Here is a 17,317-nt window from a genome sequence, read left to right on the forward strand (position 1 = left end):
TTTTTGGGACATGCAAGATTTTACAGGCGCTTTATTAAGGATTTTAGCAAGATTGCTTTGCCATTGTCGCACCTACTCCAAAAAGATGTGGACTTTGAGTTTGACAGTGCATGTGTGAGAGCGTTTGAAGAGCTAAGGAGAGTACTTACCACAGCACTGATTGTGCAAGGCCCCAACTGGATACAGCTATTCGAGATAATGTGCGATGCGTCAAACCATGCTGTAGGTGCCATGCTTGCACAGCGCGATGGTAAACTTCCTTATGTCATTGCTTACTCTTCTAAAACATTGGATGCAGCACAATCCAACTATACCACTACTGAAAAAGAACTCCTAGCTATTGTTCATGCTTTAGATAAATTCAGATCTTATTTGCTAGGGTCCAAGATAGTGGTATACACGGATCATGCAGCTTTGAAGTACTTATTGAGAAAGAATGAGTCAAAACCTAGACTCATACGTTGGATCTTGCTTTTGCAAGAATTCGACATTGAGATTAGGGATCGAAGTGGGTCTCAAAACTTGGTTGCAGATCATTTAAGCCGCCTGGAGAATTTAAAATTTGACCCATTTCCGATCGATGACTCATTCCCATGGTTGCAGATCATTTAAGCCGCCTGGAGAATTTAAAATTTGACCCATTTCCGATCGATGACTCATTCCCATTGGATAGTTTGCATGCTATGTCGGATAGCTTTCCTTGGTTTGCACCAATGGCGAACTACTTAGTTACAAAACTCTTCCCTCCTAAATTTTCTAAAAACCAAAGAGACAAGTTGAGGAGTGATTCTCAATACTACATTTGGGATGACCCTCACTTATGGAAGAGGGGAGTGGACCAAGTAATTCGAAGATGCATCCCAAAATCTGAAATTTAACCCATTCTTGAAGCTTGCCGTTTGTCCGAATGTGGCGGCCACTTTGGCCCACAACAGACAGCTAAAAAGGTGTTGGATTGTGGATTCTGGTGGCCAACCTTGTTCAAGGATGCTAACCGGTTCTCTGTGTCGTGCCACCAATGCCAGAAGTCGGGAAATACATCCCAAAGGGACAAGATGCCTCAGCAACCTATGTTGTTTTGTGAGATATTTGATGTATGGGACATTGACTTTATGGAACCGTTTCCCAACTCGAGTGGGTATTTGTATATTCTGTTAGCGGTTGACTACGTTTTAAAGTGGGTAGAAGCAATACCTACCCGCCTTGATGATGCCAATACCGTCATTTCTTTTATTAGAAATAACATTATATGCCGTTATGGGTCGCCACGAGCAATCGTGAGCGACCAAGGATCCCACTTTTGTAACAGAAAAGTAGAGGCACTGCTTAAACGCTATGGGGTACTGCATAAGGTTGCCACTGCCTATCACCCGCAAACCAACGGACAAGCAGAAGTGTCCAACTGGAGATTAAGAGAATTTTGAAGAATGTGGTAAATCCACAAAAGAAGGATTGGAGCCTCCGGTTAGGAGATGCACTTTGGGAGTATAGGACGGCCTACAAGACTCCGTTGGGGATGAGTCCCTTTCGGATCGTCTATGGTAAGGCATGCCACCTTATGGTGGAGATTGAGCATAAAGCCTTGGTGCACGAAATTGTGATCATCAATGGCGCCATCAACATGGTACGCTCAACTGTAATCTCAACTTTTTATCACAACTTCGCACAACTAACCAGCAAGTGCACTGGGTCGTCCAAGTAATAAACCTTACGCGAGTAAGGGTCGATCCCACGGAGATTGTTGGTATGAAGCAAGCTATGGTCATCTTGTAAATCTCAGTCAGGCGGATATAAAATGGTTATGGAGTTTTCGAAAATAAATAATAAAATAAGAATAGAAATACTTATGTAAATCCTTGGTGAGAATTTCAGATAAACGCATGGAGATGCTTTCGTTCCTCTAAACCTCTGCTTTCCTGCTGTCTTCATCCAATCAATCTTAATCCTTTCTATGGCTGGCTTTATGCAAGGACATCACCGTTGTCAATGGCTACTTTTGATCCTCTCTGGAAAATGGTCCGATGCACTGTCACTGCATGGCTAATCGTCTGGAGGCGTCACCCTTGCCAATGGCTGCATCCTATCCTCTTGTGAAAATGGTCCAAATGCTCTGTCACAGCACGGCTAATCATCTGAGGTTCTTGATCATACTGGAATAGGATTTACCCTCCTTTTGCGTCTGTCACTACGCCCAGTACTCGCGAGTTTAAAGCTTGTCACAGTCATTTAATCCCAGAGTCCTACTCGGAATACCACAGACAAGGTTTAGACTTTCCGGACTCTCATGAATGCTGCCATCAATCTAGCTTACACCAGGAAGATTCTGATTAAGAGATCTAAAAGATACTCATTCAATCTAAGGTAGAACGGAAGTGGTTGTCAGGCACGCATTCATAGGGAATGATGATGATTGTCACGTTCATCACATTCAGGTTGAAGTGCGAATGAATATCTTAGAAGCGGAATAAGTTGAATTGAATAGAAAAACAGTAGTACTTTGCATTAATCTTTGAGGAACAGCAGAACTCCACACCTTAATCTATGGAGTGTAGAAACTCTACTGTTGAAAATACATAAGTGATGAAGGTCCAGGCATGGCTGAGAGGCCAGCCCCCAAAACATGTTCACAGGATCAAAAATACAATCCAGGATGTCTAATACAATAGTAAAAAGTCCTATTTATACTAAACTTGTTACTAGGGTTTACAGAAGTAAGTAATTGATGCATAAATCTACTTCCGGGGCCCACTTGGTGTATGCTTGGGTTTAGCTTGAATGTTACACGTGCAGAGGCTCTTTTTGGAGTTGAACGCCAGGTTGTAACGTATTTCTGGCGTTCAACTCTGGTTTTTGACTTGTTTCTGGCGTTTAACTCTAGACAGCAGCTTAGAACTGGCATTCAACGCCCTTTTACGTCGTTTAAACTCGTTCAAAGTATGGACTATTATACATTTCGGGAAAGCCCTGGATGTCTACTTTCCAACGCAATTGGAAGAGCGCCATTTTGAGTTCTGTAGCTCCAGAAAATCTACTTTGAGTGCAGGGAGGTCAGAATCCAACAGCATCAGCAGTCCTTCTTCAACCTCTGAATCTGATTTTTGCTCAAGTCCCTCAATTTCAGCCAGAAGATACCTGAAATCACAGAAAAACACACAAACTCATAGTAAATTCCATAAATGTGAATTTAACATAAAAACTAATGAAAACATCCCTAAAAGTAACTAGATTCTACTAAAAACATACTAAAAACAATGCCAAAAAGTGTATAAATTATCCGCTCATCACAACACCAAACTTAAATTGTTGCTTGTCCCCAAGTAACTGAAAATCAAATAGGATAAAAAGAAGAGAATATACTATAAACTCCAAACTATCAATGAAACATAGCTCCAATTAAATGAGCGGGACTTGTAGCTTTTTGCCTCTTGAATAGTTTTGGCATCTCACTTTATCCATTGAAGTTCAGAATGATTGGCATCTATAGGAACTCAGAGTTCTGATAGTGTTATTGATTCTCCTAGTTCAGTATGTTGATTCTTGAACACAGCTACTTTATGAGTCTTGGCCGTGGCCCTAAGCACTTTGTTTTCCAGTATTACCACCGGATACATAAATGCCACAGACACATAACTGGGTGAACCTTTTCAGATTGTGACTCAGCTTTGCTAAAGTCCCCAATTAGAGGTGTCCAGGGTTCTTAGGCACACTCTTTTTTTGCTTTGGACCTTGACTTTAACCGCTCAGTCTCAAGTTTTCACTTGACACCTACACGCCACAAGCACATGGTTAGGGACAGCTTGGTTTAGCCGCTTAGGCCAGGATTTTATTCCTTTAGGCCCTCCTATCTACTGATGCTCAAAGCCTTGGGATCCTTTTTATTTACCCTTGCCTTTTGGTTTTAAGGGTTACTGGCTTTTTGCTCTTGCCTCTTGGTTTTAAGAGCTTTTGGCTTTTTTTGCTTGCTTTTTCTTTTTCTTTCTAATTTTTTTCGCTATTTTTTTTTCTGCAAGCTTTGTTCTTTGCTGCTTTTTCTTGCTTCAAGAATCATTTTTATGATTTTTCAGATTATCAAATAACATGTCTCCTTGTCATCATTGTTTTAAGAGCCAACAAATTTAACATTCTTAAACAACAACTTCAAAAGACATATGCGCTGTTCAAGCATTCATTCAGAAAACAAGAAGCATTGTCACCACATCAATATAATTAAACTAAGTTCAAGGATAAGTTCGAAACTCATGTACTTCTTGTTCTTTTGAATTAAAACATTTTTCATTTAAGAGAGGTGATGGATTCATAGGACATTCATAACTTTAAGGCATAGTGACTAAATACTAATGATCATGTAATGAAGACACAAACATAGATAAGCACTTAACATAGAAAATGAAAAACAGAGAATGTAAGAACAAAGAATGAGTCCACCTTAGTGATGGTGGCGTTTCCTTCTTGAGGAACCAATGATGTCCTTGAGCTCTTCTATGTCTCTTCCTTGTCTTTGTTGCTCCTCCCTCATTGCTTTTTGATCTTCTCTAATTTCATGAAGGATGATGGAGTGCTCTTGATGTTCCACCCTTAGTTGTCCCATGTTGGAGCTTAATTCTCCTAGGGAGGTGTTGATTTGCTCCCAATAGTTTTGTGAAGGAAAATGCATTTGAGGCATCTCCGAGATCTCATGGTGATGAGCTTCATGCGCCTCTTGAGCTCCATGAATGGGCTCTCTTGCTTGCTCCATCCTTTTCTTAGTGATGGGCTTCTCTTCCTCAATGGGAATGTCTCCTTCTATGAAAGCTCCAGCTGAGTAACATAGATGGCAAATAAGATGAGAAAAAGCTAGCCTTGCCATGGGGGATGACTTTTCGGCTATTTTGTAGAGTTCAAGGGAGATGACTTCATGAACTTCTACTTCCTCTTCAATCATGATGCTATGAATCATGATGGCCCGATCCACAGTAACTTCGGATCGGTTGCTAGTGGGGATGATGGAGCGTTGTATGAACTCTAACCATCCTCTAGCTATAGGCTTGAGGTCCAGTCTTCTTAGTTGAACCGGCTTGCCTTTGGAGTCAATCTTCCATTGAGCTCCTTCCACACATATGTCCATGAGGACTTGGTCCAACCTTTGATTAAAGTTGACCCTTCTAGTGTAGGGGCGTGCATCTCCTTGCATCATAGGCAAGTTAAACGCCAACCTTACATTTTTCGGACTAAAATCTAAGTATTTCCCCCGAACCATGGTGAGATAATTCTTTGGGTCCGGGTTCTTACTTTGATCATGGTTCCTAGTGATCCATGCATTGGCATAGAACTCTTAAACCATTAGGATGCCGACTTGTTGGATGGGTTTTGTTAGAACTTCCCAACCTCTTCTTTGGATTTCATGTCGGATCTCCGGATACTCATTCTTCTTAAGCTTGAAAGGGACCTCAGGGATCACCTTCTTCTTGGCCACAACATCATAGAAGTGGTCTTGATGAGCTTTGGAGATGAATCTTTCCATCTCCCATGACTCGGAGGTGGAAGCTTTTGTCTTCCCTTTCCCTTTTCTAGAGGATTCTCCAGTCTTAGGTGCCACCAATGGTAATGGAAAAACAAAAAGCTTATGCTTTTACCACACCAAACTTAGAATTTTGCTCGCCCTCGAGCAAGAAAAGAAAGAATAGATGAAGAAGAAGAAGAAATGGAGGAGAGGGAGATGTGTTTCGGTCAAGAAGGGGGAGAGAGGGTTTTGTTGTGTGAATTTGAAGAAGAATGGAGGGCTATATATAGGGAAGGGAGGGGGTAAGGTTTCGGCCATATAGGGTGGGTTTGGGTGGGAAATTGATTTTGAATTTTGAAGGTAGGTGGTGTTTATGAGGTATGTTTATAGGGAAGAGTGGGTGGATGTGAGTGGTGAAGTGGTGATAGGGAAGAGAGATTGAGGTGATTGGTGAAGAGTTTTGGGGAAGAGTGTTTATGGGATTGTGTGAAAGAGGGGTGAGAAGAAGTGAGTGGAGGTAGGTGGGGATCCTGTGGGGTCCACAGATCCTGAGGTGATCCTGTGGGGTCCACAGATCCTGAGGTGTTCAAGGATTTACCACCTTGCACCCAATTAGGCATGAAAAATGCCCTTGCACACAACTCTGGGCGTTCAGCGCCAGATTGGTGCTTGTTCTGGGTGTTGAACGCCCATTTGTTGCCCATTTCTGGCGTTGAACGCCAGAACCATGCTTGTTCTGGGCGTTCAGCGCTAGCTCTTCTCCAGGGTGCAATTTTGGCGTTCAAACGCCCAGATGCTGCCCATTTTGGGCGTTCAGCGCCAGAACCATGCTCTGTTCTGGCGTTGAACGCCAGCCAGATGCTTCTTACTGGCGTTTAAATGCCAGTAAGGTCTTCCTCCAGGGTGTGATTTTTCTTCTGCTATTTTTGATTCTGTTTTCAATTTTTATATTTATTTTGTGACTCCACATGATCATGAACCTATAAAGACATATAACTAAGAAAAATATAGTTAGATAAAAATTGGGTTGCCTCCCAAAAAGCGCTTCTTTAATGTCAATAGCTTAACAGTGGGCTCTCATGGAGCCTCACAGATGTTCAGAGCATTGTTGAGACTCTCCAACACCAAACTTAGAGGGTGACTGTGGGGGCTCTGGTTGACTCTGCAATGAGAGAAGCTTGCTGTGCTTCCTCTCCATTGGTACAGAGAGAGATCCTTGAGTTTTAAACACAAGGTTGTCCTCGTTTAATTGAAGGATCAATTCTTCTCTGTCCACATCAATCACAACTCTTGCTGTGGCTAGGAAAGGTCTTCCAAGGATGATGAATTCATCCTCATCCTTCCCAGTATCTAGGACTATGAAATCAGCAGGGATGTAAAGGCCTTCAACCTTTACTAACACATCCTCTACTTGTCCATAAGCCTGTTTTCTTAAATTGTCTGCCATCTCTAATGAGATTTTAGTGGCTTGCATCCCATAGATTCCCAATTTCTCTATTACAGAGAGGGGCATGAGGTTTATCCCTGAACCAAGGTCACACAGAGCCTTCTCAAAGGTCATGGTGCCTATGGTACAACGTATTAAGAACTTTCCAGGATCCTGTTTCTTCTGAGGCAATCTCAGTTGATCCAGATCACTTAGTTCATTGGTGAACAAGGGAGGTTCATCTTCCCAAGTCTCAATACCAAATAATTTGGCATTCAGCTTCATGATTGCACCAAGAAACTTGGCAGCTTGCTCTTCAGTAACATCCTCATTCTCTTCAGAAGAGGAATACTCATCAGAGCTCATGAATGGCATAAGGAGGTTTAATGGAATCTCTATGGTCTCTAGATGAGTCTCAGATTCCTTTGGTTCCTCAAAGGGAAGCTCCTTATTGATCACTGGACGTCCCAGGAGGTCTTCCTCTTTGGGATTCACGTCCTCTCCTTCCTTCACAGGTTCGGCCATGGTGATTAATTCAATGGCCTTGCACTCTCCTTTTGGATTTTCTTCTGTATTGCTTGGGAGAGTACTAGGAGGGATTTCAGTGATCCTTTTACTCAGCTGGCCCACTTGTGCCTCCAAATTTCTAATGGATGACCTTGTTTCATTCATGAAACTCACAGTGGCCTTAGATAGATTAGAGACTAAGTTTGCTAAATTAGAGGTATTTTGTTCAGAGTTCTCTGTCTGTTGCTGAGTGGATGATGGAAAAGGTTTACTATTGTTAAACCTATTTCTTCCACCATTATTAAAGCCTTGTTGAGGCTTTTGATCCTTCTATGAGAAATTTGGATGATTTCTCCATGATGGGTTATAGGTGTTTCCATAAGGTTCACCCATATAATTTACCTCTGCTATTGCAGGGTTTTCAGGATCATAAGCTTCTTCTTCAGAAAATGCCTCTTGAGTACTGTTGGATGCAGCTTGTATTCCATTCAGACTCTGAGAAATCATATTGACTTGCTGAGTCAATATTTTGTTCTGAGCCAATATGGCATTCAGAGTATCAATTTCAAGAACTCCCTTCTTCATAGGCGTCCCATTACTCACAGGATTCCTTTCAGAAGTGTACATGAACTGGTTATTAGCAACCATGTCAATGAGTTCTTGAGCTTCTGCAGGCATTTTCTTTAGGTGAATGGATCCACCTGCAGAAGTATCCAATGACATCTTAGCCAATTCAGATAGACCATCATAGAATATATCCAGGATGGTCCATTCTGAAAGCATGTCAGAAGGACACTTTTTGGTCAGTTGCTTGTATCTTTCCCAAGCTTCATAGAGGGATTCACCTTCTTTCTGTCTGAAGGTTTGAACATCCACTCTAAGCTTGCTCAGCTTTTGAGGGGGAAAGAACTTGGCTAAGAAAGTTGTGACCAGCTTGTCCCAAGAGTTCAGGCTATTTCTGGGTTGAGAGTCCAACCACACTCTAGCTCTGTCTCTTACAGCAAAAGGGAAAAGCATGAGCCTGTAGACTTTAGGATCTACTCCATTAGTCTTAACAGTATCACATATCTACAAGAATTCAGTTAAGAACTAAAAAGGATCTTCAGATGGAAGTCCATGAAACTTGCAGTTCTGCTGCATCAGAGAAACTAGCTGACGTTTCAGCTCAAAGTTGTTTGCTCCAATGACAGGAATGGAGATGCTTCTTCCATGTAAATTGAAATTAGGTGCAGTAAAGTCACCAAGCATTCTCCTTGCATTATTGTTGTTGGGTTCGGCTGCCATCTCCTTTACTTGTTCAAAATTTTCAATAAGGTTGTCTCTGGATTGTTGTAATTTAGCTTCTCTTAGTTTCCTCTTCAGAGTCCTTTCAGGTTCTGGATCAGCTTCAACAAGAATGCCTTTTTCCTTGTTCCTGCTCATAAGAAAGAGAAGAGAACAAGAACAGAAGAGGAATCCTCTATGTCACAGTAAAGAGGTTCCTTATTGTTAGTAGAAGAAGAATGAAGAATCCAAACACAAGGGTAAGGATAGGAGCAGTGATGTGAGATGAAGAGAAGTGTTAGTAGATGAATAAATAATTAGAAGGAGATGAGGGAGAAGGATTTTCGAAAATTATTTTTGAAAAAGGGTTAGTGATTTTCGAAAATAGTTTTTGAAAAAAGGTTAGTTTTCGAAAATTAAAATAATTAGTTAATTAAAAAGAATTTTTGAAAAAGAGGGAAGATATTTTCGAAAATTAGAGAGAGAGAGTTAGTTAGGTAGTTTTGAAAAAGATAAGAAACAAACAAAAGTTAGTTAGTTAGTTGAAACAAATTTTTGAAAAGATAAGAAGTTAGGAAGTTAGAAAAGATATTTTGAAATCAAATTTTTGAAAAAGATAAGATAAGAAGATATTTTTGAAAAGATATGATTTAAATTAGTTTTTGAAAAAGATTTGATTTTTAAAATCACAATTAATGACTTGATTCACAAGAAATCACAAGATGTGATTCTAGAACTCAAAGTTTGAATCTTTCTTAACAAGCAAGTAACAAACTTGAAATTTTTGAATCAAAACATTAATTGATGATGTTATTTTCGAAAATTAGGAGGTAGAGATAAAATTAAGAAAAATATTTTTGGAAAATATTTTTAAAATTTTCGAAAATAACTAAGAAAAATGAAAAAGATTTGATTTTTGAAAAAGATTTTGAAAAAGATAAGATTTTTAAATTGAAAATTTGATTTGATTCATAAAAACAACTAGATTTTAAAAATTTTTGAAAAAGTCAAATCTAATTTTCGAAATTTTAAGAGAGAAAAAGGGAAAGATATTTTTTTTTTTGATTTTTTTTTTTGAATTTTTATGATGAGAGAGAAAAACACTAAAAATGCTCAATGCATGGAATTTTTAGATCAAAACAATGAATGCATGCAAGAATGCTATGAATGTCAAGATGAACACCAAGAACACTTTGAAGATCAAGATGAACATCAAGAACTTATTTTTGAAAAATTTTTAATGCAAATAAAACATGCAAGACACCAAACTTAGAAATCTTTCATGTTTAGACTCTATGAATGCAAGAATACATATGAAAAACAAGAAAAGACACAAAACAAGAAAACATCAAGATCAAACAAGAAGACTTACCAAGAACAACTTGAAGATCATGAAGAACACCATGAATGCATGAATTTTTCGAAAAATGCAAGATGAACATGCAATTGACACCAAACTTTAAATCTGACTAAAGACTCAAACAAGAAACATGAAATATTTTTGAAATTTTATGATTTTATGATTTTTTTGTATTTTTATTTTATATTTTTCGAAAATCATTTGAAAAAGAAAAATAAGGATTCCAAAATTTTTAATATGAATTCCAGGAATCTTACAATCTTAATCTAAAGCTCCAATCTGAGGGATAGACATGGCTTAATAGCCAGTCAAGCTTTAGCATGAATATGGGAGTAATTTATTCAATTTTAATCCAAAACCTCTGTCCAAAAGAATTTAGACATGGTTTTATAGCCAGCCATGCTTCAACATGCTTCATGAAACTCTAGAATTCATTCTTAAAAATTCTGAAGAAAAATATATTTTTGAAAATATTTTTATTTTAGAATTTTTTTCGAAAACAAAGGAGAAATTTTTGAAAGATTTTTAAAAAAATTTTTGAAAATAAAACAAAAAGAAAATTACCTAATTTGAGCAACAAGATGAACTGTCAGTTGTCCAAACTCGAACAATCCCCAGCAACGGCACCAAAAACTTGGTGCACAAAATTGTGATCATCAATGGCGCCATCAACATGGTACGCTCAATTGTAATCTCAACTTTTTATCACAACTTCGCACAACTAACCAGCAGGTGCACTGGGTCATCCAAGTAATAAACCTTACGCGAGTAAGGGTCGATCCCACGAAGATTGTTGGTATGAAGCAAGCTATGGTCATATTGTAAATCTCAGTCAAGCGGATATAAAATGGTTATGGAGTTTTCGAAAATAAATAATAAAATAAGGATAGAAATACTTATGTAAATCCTTGGTGAGAATTTCAGATAAACGCATGGAGATGCTTTCGTTCCTCAAAACCTCTGCTTTCCTGCTGTCTTCATCCAATCAATCTTACTCCTTTCTATGGCTGGCTTTATGCAAGGACATCACCGTTGTCAATGGCTACTTTTGATCCTCTCTGGAAAATGGTCTGATGCGCTGTCTCTGCATGGCTAATCGTCTGGAGGCGTCACCCTTGCCAATGGCTGCATCCTATCCTCTTGTGAAAATGGTCCAAATGCTCTGTCACAGCACGGCTAATCATCTGAGGTTCTCGATCATACTAGAATAGGATTCACCCTCCTTTTGTGTCTGTCACTACGCCCAGTACTCACGAGTTTGAAGCTCGTCACAGTCATTCAATCCCAGAGTCCTACTCGGAATACCACAGACAAGGTTTAGACTTTCCGGACTCTCATGAATGCCGCCATCAATCTAGCTTACACCACGAAGATTTTGATTAAGAGATCTAAGAGATACTCATTCAATCTAAGGTAGAACGGAAGTGGTTGTCAGGCACGCGTTCATAGGGAATGATGATGATTGTCACGTTCATCACATTCAGGTTGAAGTGCGAATGAATATCTTAGAAGCGGAATAAGTTGAATTGAATAGAAAAACAGTAGTACTTTGCATTAATCTTTGAGGAACAGCAGAGCTCCACACCTTAATCTATGGAGTGTAGAAACTCTACTGTTGAAAATACATAAGTGATGAAGGTCCAGGCATGGCCGAGAGGCCAGCCCCCAAAACGTGATCACAGGATCAAAAATACAATCCAGGATGTCTAATACAATAGTAAAAAGTCCTATTTATACTAAACTAGTTACTAGGGTTTACAGAAGTAAGTAATTGATGCATAAATTCACTTCTGGGGCCCACTTGGTGTGTGCTTGGGCTGATCTTGAATGTTACACGTGCAGAGGCTCTTTCTGGAGTTGAACGCCAGGTTGTAACGTATTTCTGGCGTTCAACTCTGGTTTTTGACTTGTTTCTGGCGTTTAACTCCAGACAGCAGCGTAGAACTGGCGTTCAACGCCCTTTTACGTCGTCTAAACTCGTTCAAAGTATGGACTATTATAAATTTCTGAAAAGCCCTGGATGTCTACTTTCCAAAGCAATTGAAAGCGTGCCATTTTGAGTTCTGTAGCTCCAGAAAATCCACTTTGAGTGCAGGGAGGTCAGAATCTAACAGCATCAGCAGTCCTTCTTCAACCTCTGAATCTGATTTTTGCTCAAGTCCCTCAATTTCAGCCAAAAGATACCTGAAATTACAGAAAAACACACAAACTCATAGTAAAGTCCAGAAATGTGAATTTAACATAAAAACTAATGAAAACATCCCTAAAAGTAACTAGATTCTACTAAAAACATACTAAAAACAATGCCAAAAAGCGTATAAATTATCCGCTCATCAAGCCTATTGGGCGGTAAAGCAGTGTAACATGAATATCACCAAGGCGGGTGTGGCCAGGAAATTACAACTAGAAGAGCTCGAGTGTCTTAGGAATGAAGCATATGAGAATGCCCGGATCTACAAGGAAAAGACTAAGGCATTTCATGACCATCACATCCGGAAGAAGGATTTTCAAGAAGGTGATGAGGTTCTCCTCTACAACTCGAGGCTTAGATTCATGCCTGGCAAGCTCCGTTCTAGATGGGAAGGACCCTTCAAGGTGAAGGAGATAAAGCCCTGTGGGGTAGTGGAATTGTTTGACCCTAGAAGTGAAGCAACTTCAAGGTGAATGGACATAGAGTGAAGAAGTACCATGGCTACAAGTCTACAAAGGAGCTAGAGGTGTTCCTACTAACGGATGCACCTAGAGGAGGAGAATCTTGAGCGACTAACCGTCCAACTTAAGGACGTTAAAGAAAAGTGCTTGGTGGGAGGCACCCACCGTGGTAAGATCTTCCTTGTATATACCTTCTTACTTATAGCTTTAGATTCTTGTGAATTTTGTGATTTCTTGATGTTGTTGATTGCTTAGGAATGCTAGTTTAGTTGATCTTGTTGGATAACTAGGATGTTCATATAGATTTCATCATTTTGGTATGGATGAATTGTTGAAGTAGAGAGAATGCTTTGTTTTGAATAATGCATGAATTTGTGAGTGTTTTCTTGACTACTTAGCTTAAACACCTGCCAAGAATATGTAGAATAGCCCTTTCTATGTTGTAAAAAAAAACGGGGCGGGGGGGGGGGGGGGGGATCCGCGCGCGCGTCGGTGGTGCATTTCACACTCTTGGAACAAAAACGCGAGAGTTGTGCCCACTTTGTGCCCACTTCATGCCAGGCACCCACGCGCAAGCGTGCGTGATGCCTGCGGGCCCCCTGCAATTTCACCATCGATGCGCAAGCACACGGTGTGCGCGCGCGTTAGTTGTATGGTGCACGAAATTGTGATTCACACTTTTCACAACTCCGCACAACTAACCAGCAAGTGCACTGGGTCGTCCAAGTAATACCTTACGTGAGTAAGGGTCGAATCCCACGGAGATTGTTGGTTTGAGAAAATCTATGGTTTTCTTGTAATTCTTAGTCAGGATATCAATTATGATTATCAGTTTGAATTGCGAAAAATAAAAGAGCATGGAATAAATACTTGTTATGCAGTAATGGAGAATATGTTGGAGTTTTGGAGATGCTTGGTCTTATGAATGTCTGCTTTCCCCCTGTCTTCTTCTTCACGCACGCAAGGTTCCTCCTATGGCAAGCTGTGTGTTGGTGGATCACCGTTGTCAATGGCTACCATCCGTCCTCTCAGTGAAAATGGTCCAGGTGCGCTGTCACCGCACGGCTAATCATCTGTCGGTTCTCACTCATGCCGGAATAGGATCCATTGATCCTTTTGCGTCTGTCACTACGCCCAACTCTTATGAGTTTGAAGCTCATCACAGTCATTCAATCCCTGAATCCTACTCGGAATACCACAGTCAAGGTTTAGACTTTCCGGATTCTCAAGAGTGCTGCCAATGGATTCTAGCTTATACCACGAAGATTCTGATTAAGGAATCCAAGAGATACTCATTCAATCGAAGGTAGAACGGGAGTGGTTGTCAGGCATGCGTCCATAGATTGAGAATGGTGATGAGTGTCACGGATCATCACATTCATCATATTGAAGTGCGAATGAACATCTTAGATAGAAACAAGCGTGTTGAATAGAAAACAGAAATAATTGCATTAATTCATCGAGACACAGCAGAGCTCCTCACCTCCAACAATGGAGTTTAGACACTCATGCCATCAAAAAGTACAAAGTTCAGATCTAAAAATGTCATGAGATGCAAAATAAATCTCTAAAAGTTGTTTAAATACTAAACTAGTAACCTAGGTTTACAAAAAATGAGTAAACTAAGATAGATAGTGCAGAAATCCACTTCTGGGGCCCACTTGGTGTGTGCTGGGGCTGATACTTGAGCTTTACACGTGCCTAGGCTGTTTCCAGAGTTAAACGCCAGGTTGTAACCTGTTTCTGGCGTTTAACTCCAACTTGTAACCTGTTTCTAGCGTTTAACGCCAGAATGCAACATGGAACTGGCGTTGAACGCCAATTTACGTCATTTATCCTTGAGCAAAGTATGGACTATTATATATTTCTGGAAAGCCCTAGATGTCTACTTTCTAACAAAATTGAGAGCGCGCTATTTGGACTCTTGTAGCTCCAGAAAATCCATTTTGAGTGCAGTGAGGTCAAAATCCAACAGCATCTGCAGTCCTTTTTCAGCCTGAATCAGATTTTTGCTCAGCTCCCTCAATTTCAGTAAGAAAATACCTGAAATCACAGAAAAACACACAAACTCATAGTAAAGTCCAGAAATATGAATTTTTCCTAGAAACTAATAAGAATATACTAAAAACTAACTAAAATATGCTAAAAACTACATGAAATTGCCCCCAAAAAGCGTATAAAATATCCGCTCATCATTGTGCATTCTGACCTCTCTGGTACAAAACCCAAAGAGTTATGCCAAACTTGTGCCTATTCTGTGCCCGCGACTGACGCGCAAGCGTACTTGACGCGTCCGCGTCGGTTGCCACTTTCATCAGGCATGCGTCCGCGCACTATGCGCGTCTGCGCCGCCTGTGCTGCATGCCAACTCCAGTGCAAAAACCCGAGAGTTAGGCCTACTTTGTGCCAACTCTGTGCCAGGGGCATCGCTGCCTTCATGCGTACACGCCCTTAATGCGCACGCGCCCCTCGCTCAACCCTCATTGACGCGCAAGCGCACTTTGCGCGCGCGCGTCGATCGCGCGACCCAGTTTTAAACCTGGCGCGCCCTGTCTCTTCCCTTTTTCTCACCTCTTTTATTATTTCCTTTCTTCTTCTTCTTCTTCCATCACCTCTCCTTTCTTCTTCTTCTTCCATACTTCACCACCACCGTCTCCGGCCACTCACCGGCGACCACCACCACCTCTGGTGCCATTACATCTCTTCTCTCTTTTTCTCACTTTTCACAAAAGAAAACTCCATCTTGTTCTCTCACACCTCTCAAGGTTCTACTTCTTCTACATCTCATCTCTTTCTCTCTTTTGATAATCTCTTCTTTTAGTTAGATGTTTTTTGTTGATTCACTTATTTTTCCCTTTAGTTGCATGAGTATATTACTTGCTTTTTGCTTGTTTACTTTTTTTTCTTTTTCTTTCTTTTCCATGGATGTTGGACTTGAGTTTTAATTTGCTTTGATAGATCTTCTTGTTATCTTTCATCATCCTTGTAAGTAGGTGATGTTGTGTGATGATTGATATTTTGTTTGGGCCTCTAATGGGTTGAGTATCTCATATTTGCTCATTGCTTGTTAACTGCACGCCAAGTGTTCGAGGAAATGCACGAATTCCATTTTGGTTTATTTTGGTCATACACATTCAATTTGGTGCTTCCTCCTCATTCACTTGCTTTCTTCTAAGTGCATTGAGTTCACTTTGCTTTATGCTTGCCAATTAGATACTCATTAAACACGACTTGCTCTTTGTTATGGATGCTTGAGATTATTCTTCTCATGACACATTGCATGCTTTACTCACTCTTGCATCCTATGCCAAGTGTTGTGACCCATGCCTCTATAATCATTTTGTTGCACAATTTCTTTTGGGCACTACTTCTCACTTGCATGTTTTCATTGAGATGATTCTTTGGGTTTAATGTTTTTCCTTTTATTCCCTTCCATTTTCAGGATGGCCACAAAGAAAGGCAAGGAGAAAGCTGCAAGGAAACCGGCCACAAAAAGGGCACCCCAAAAGTCAACCTCCAAGGCGCACCCTACACTAGGAGCCAAACCTCTATCTAAGAAGTCGAAGGCATCCACTTCTATTGATGAAAAAGAGAAGAGCGAACCGGTAAAAGATTCTTCAAGATTCCCCAACCGCTTCTGTGAACTTGGGTTTCCCACCATGGTTGAGAGGAGCTATCATGCCGAGCATCTACTCGCCTCGCCGGACAAGGTTGCTCATTGTATCCTACCCCGCATTGAGCGGTGAGGATGGGAGTTTCTTCTGAGAAAGCCACCAGATGTCAACCTCTTGTGGGTGGTAGAGTTCTACACTAACTACCATCTCCCCTCTCTTCAATCGGTATACGTGCGTTGGAAGCAAGTCCTAGTTTCAGAAGAGGCTATTCAGCAAGTGCTTAATGTCCTACCAGTGCCAAGTGAAATGGATGGCTACCAAGAGGTCTTACGTCAGCGGGATGAGTTTGGGTTTGATTGGGACTTGATTCTTCGAGTCATTGCTGAACCAGAGATATTTTAGACCCAAGGTCGACTCTGGATGCGGCCCAAGTGCATTGATGCATGTTTCCTCACTGTAGAAGCTAGAGCTTGGGCCCAGATCCTATCCCACTATGTGCTACCTAGCACCCACAAGTCGTCTTTCATGGCGGATCTCGCCTTGCTTATTTGGTGTGTTCTCACGGAGAGACCGATGAACATTTCGCTTCTTATCAAGCAGGCGATGGGTCAGGTCCACGCCAAGGATAATTTGCCATTTCCAGCATTGGTGTCTGATTTAGTCGTTGCTGCGGGTATTCCTTGGGAAACCACGGACATGAAGGCCATAATTCCGACTAAGGGCGATGTTGTCCCAAGCGAAAAATACTTACAGCTTCCCATGAACACCCCAAGCCTTGACATAGTCCCTCAACCTACTATTCCTTCCACCTCATCACCATCACCACAAAGATCCACCCATCAACAGATTGAAGATCTACACCGAAAGATTGATAGATATGAGCGGCGCAACCAACACTGATACATGATGATTGGACTTTTGACGGTTTAGAATTTCACAATAAATTCTCGTTGCAATATAGTTTCTAAACCAACAATAATCCTTTCATACAAAAATTTGTTTGTCACTAGTACAAA

At 40.6% G+C, this 17,317-nt stretch overlaps 1 non-coding gene across 1 annotated transcript; it reads left to right on the forward strand.

Annotated features, from left to right (window-relative positions):
• The first annotated feature begins 8,189 nt into the window (after positions 1 to 8,189).
• Positions 8,190 to 8,297, forward strand: LOC112787961 (small nucleolar RNA R71). Its single transcript, XR_003195346.1, has one exon. It is a non-coding gene; the product is annotated as a small nucleolar RNA R71 (small nucleolar RNA).
• The last annotated feature ends 9,020 nt before the right edge of the window (positions 8,298 to 17,317 follow it).

Source organism: Arachis hypogaea, chromosome 20 (genome assembly GCF_003086295.3).
Source record: "Arachis hypogaea cultivar Tifrunner chromosome 20, arahy.Tifrunner.gnm2.J5K5, whole genome shotgun sequence".
NCBI lineage: Eukaryota > Viridiplantae > Streptophyta > Magnoliopsida > Fabales > Fabaceae > Arachis > Arachis hypogaea.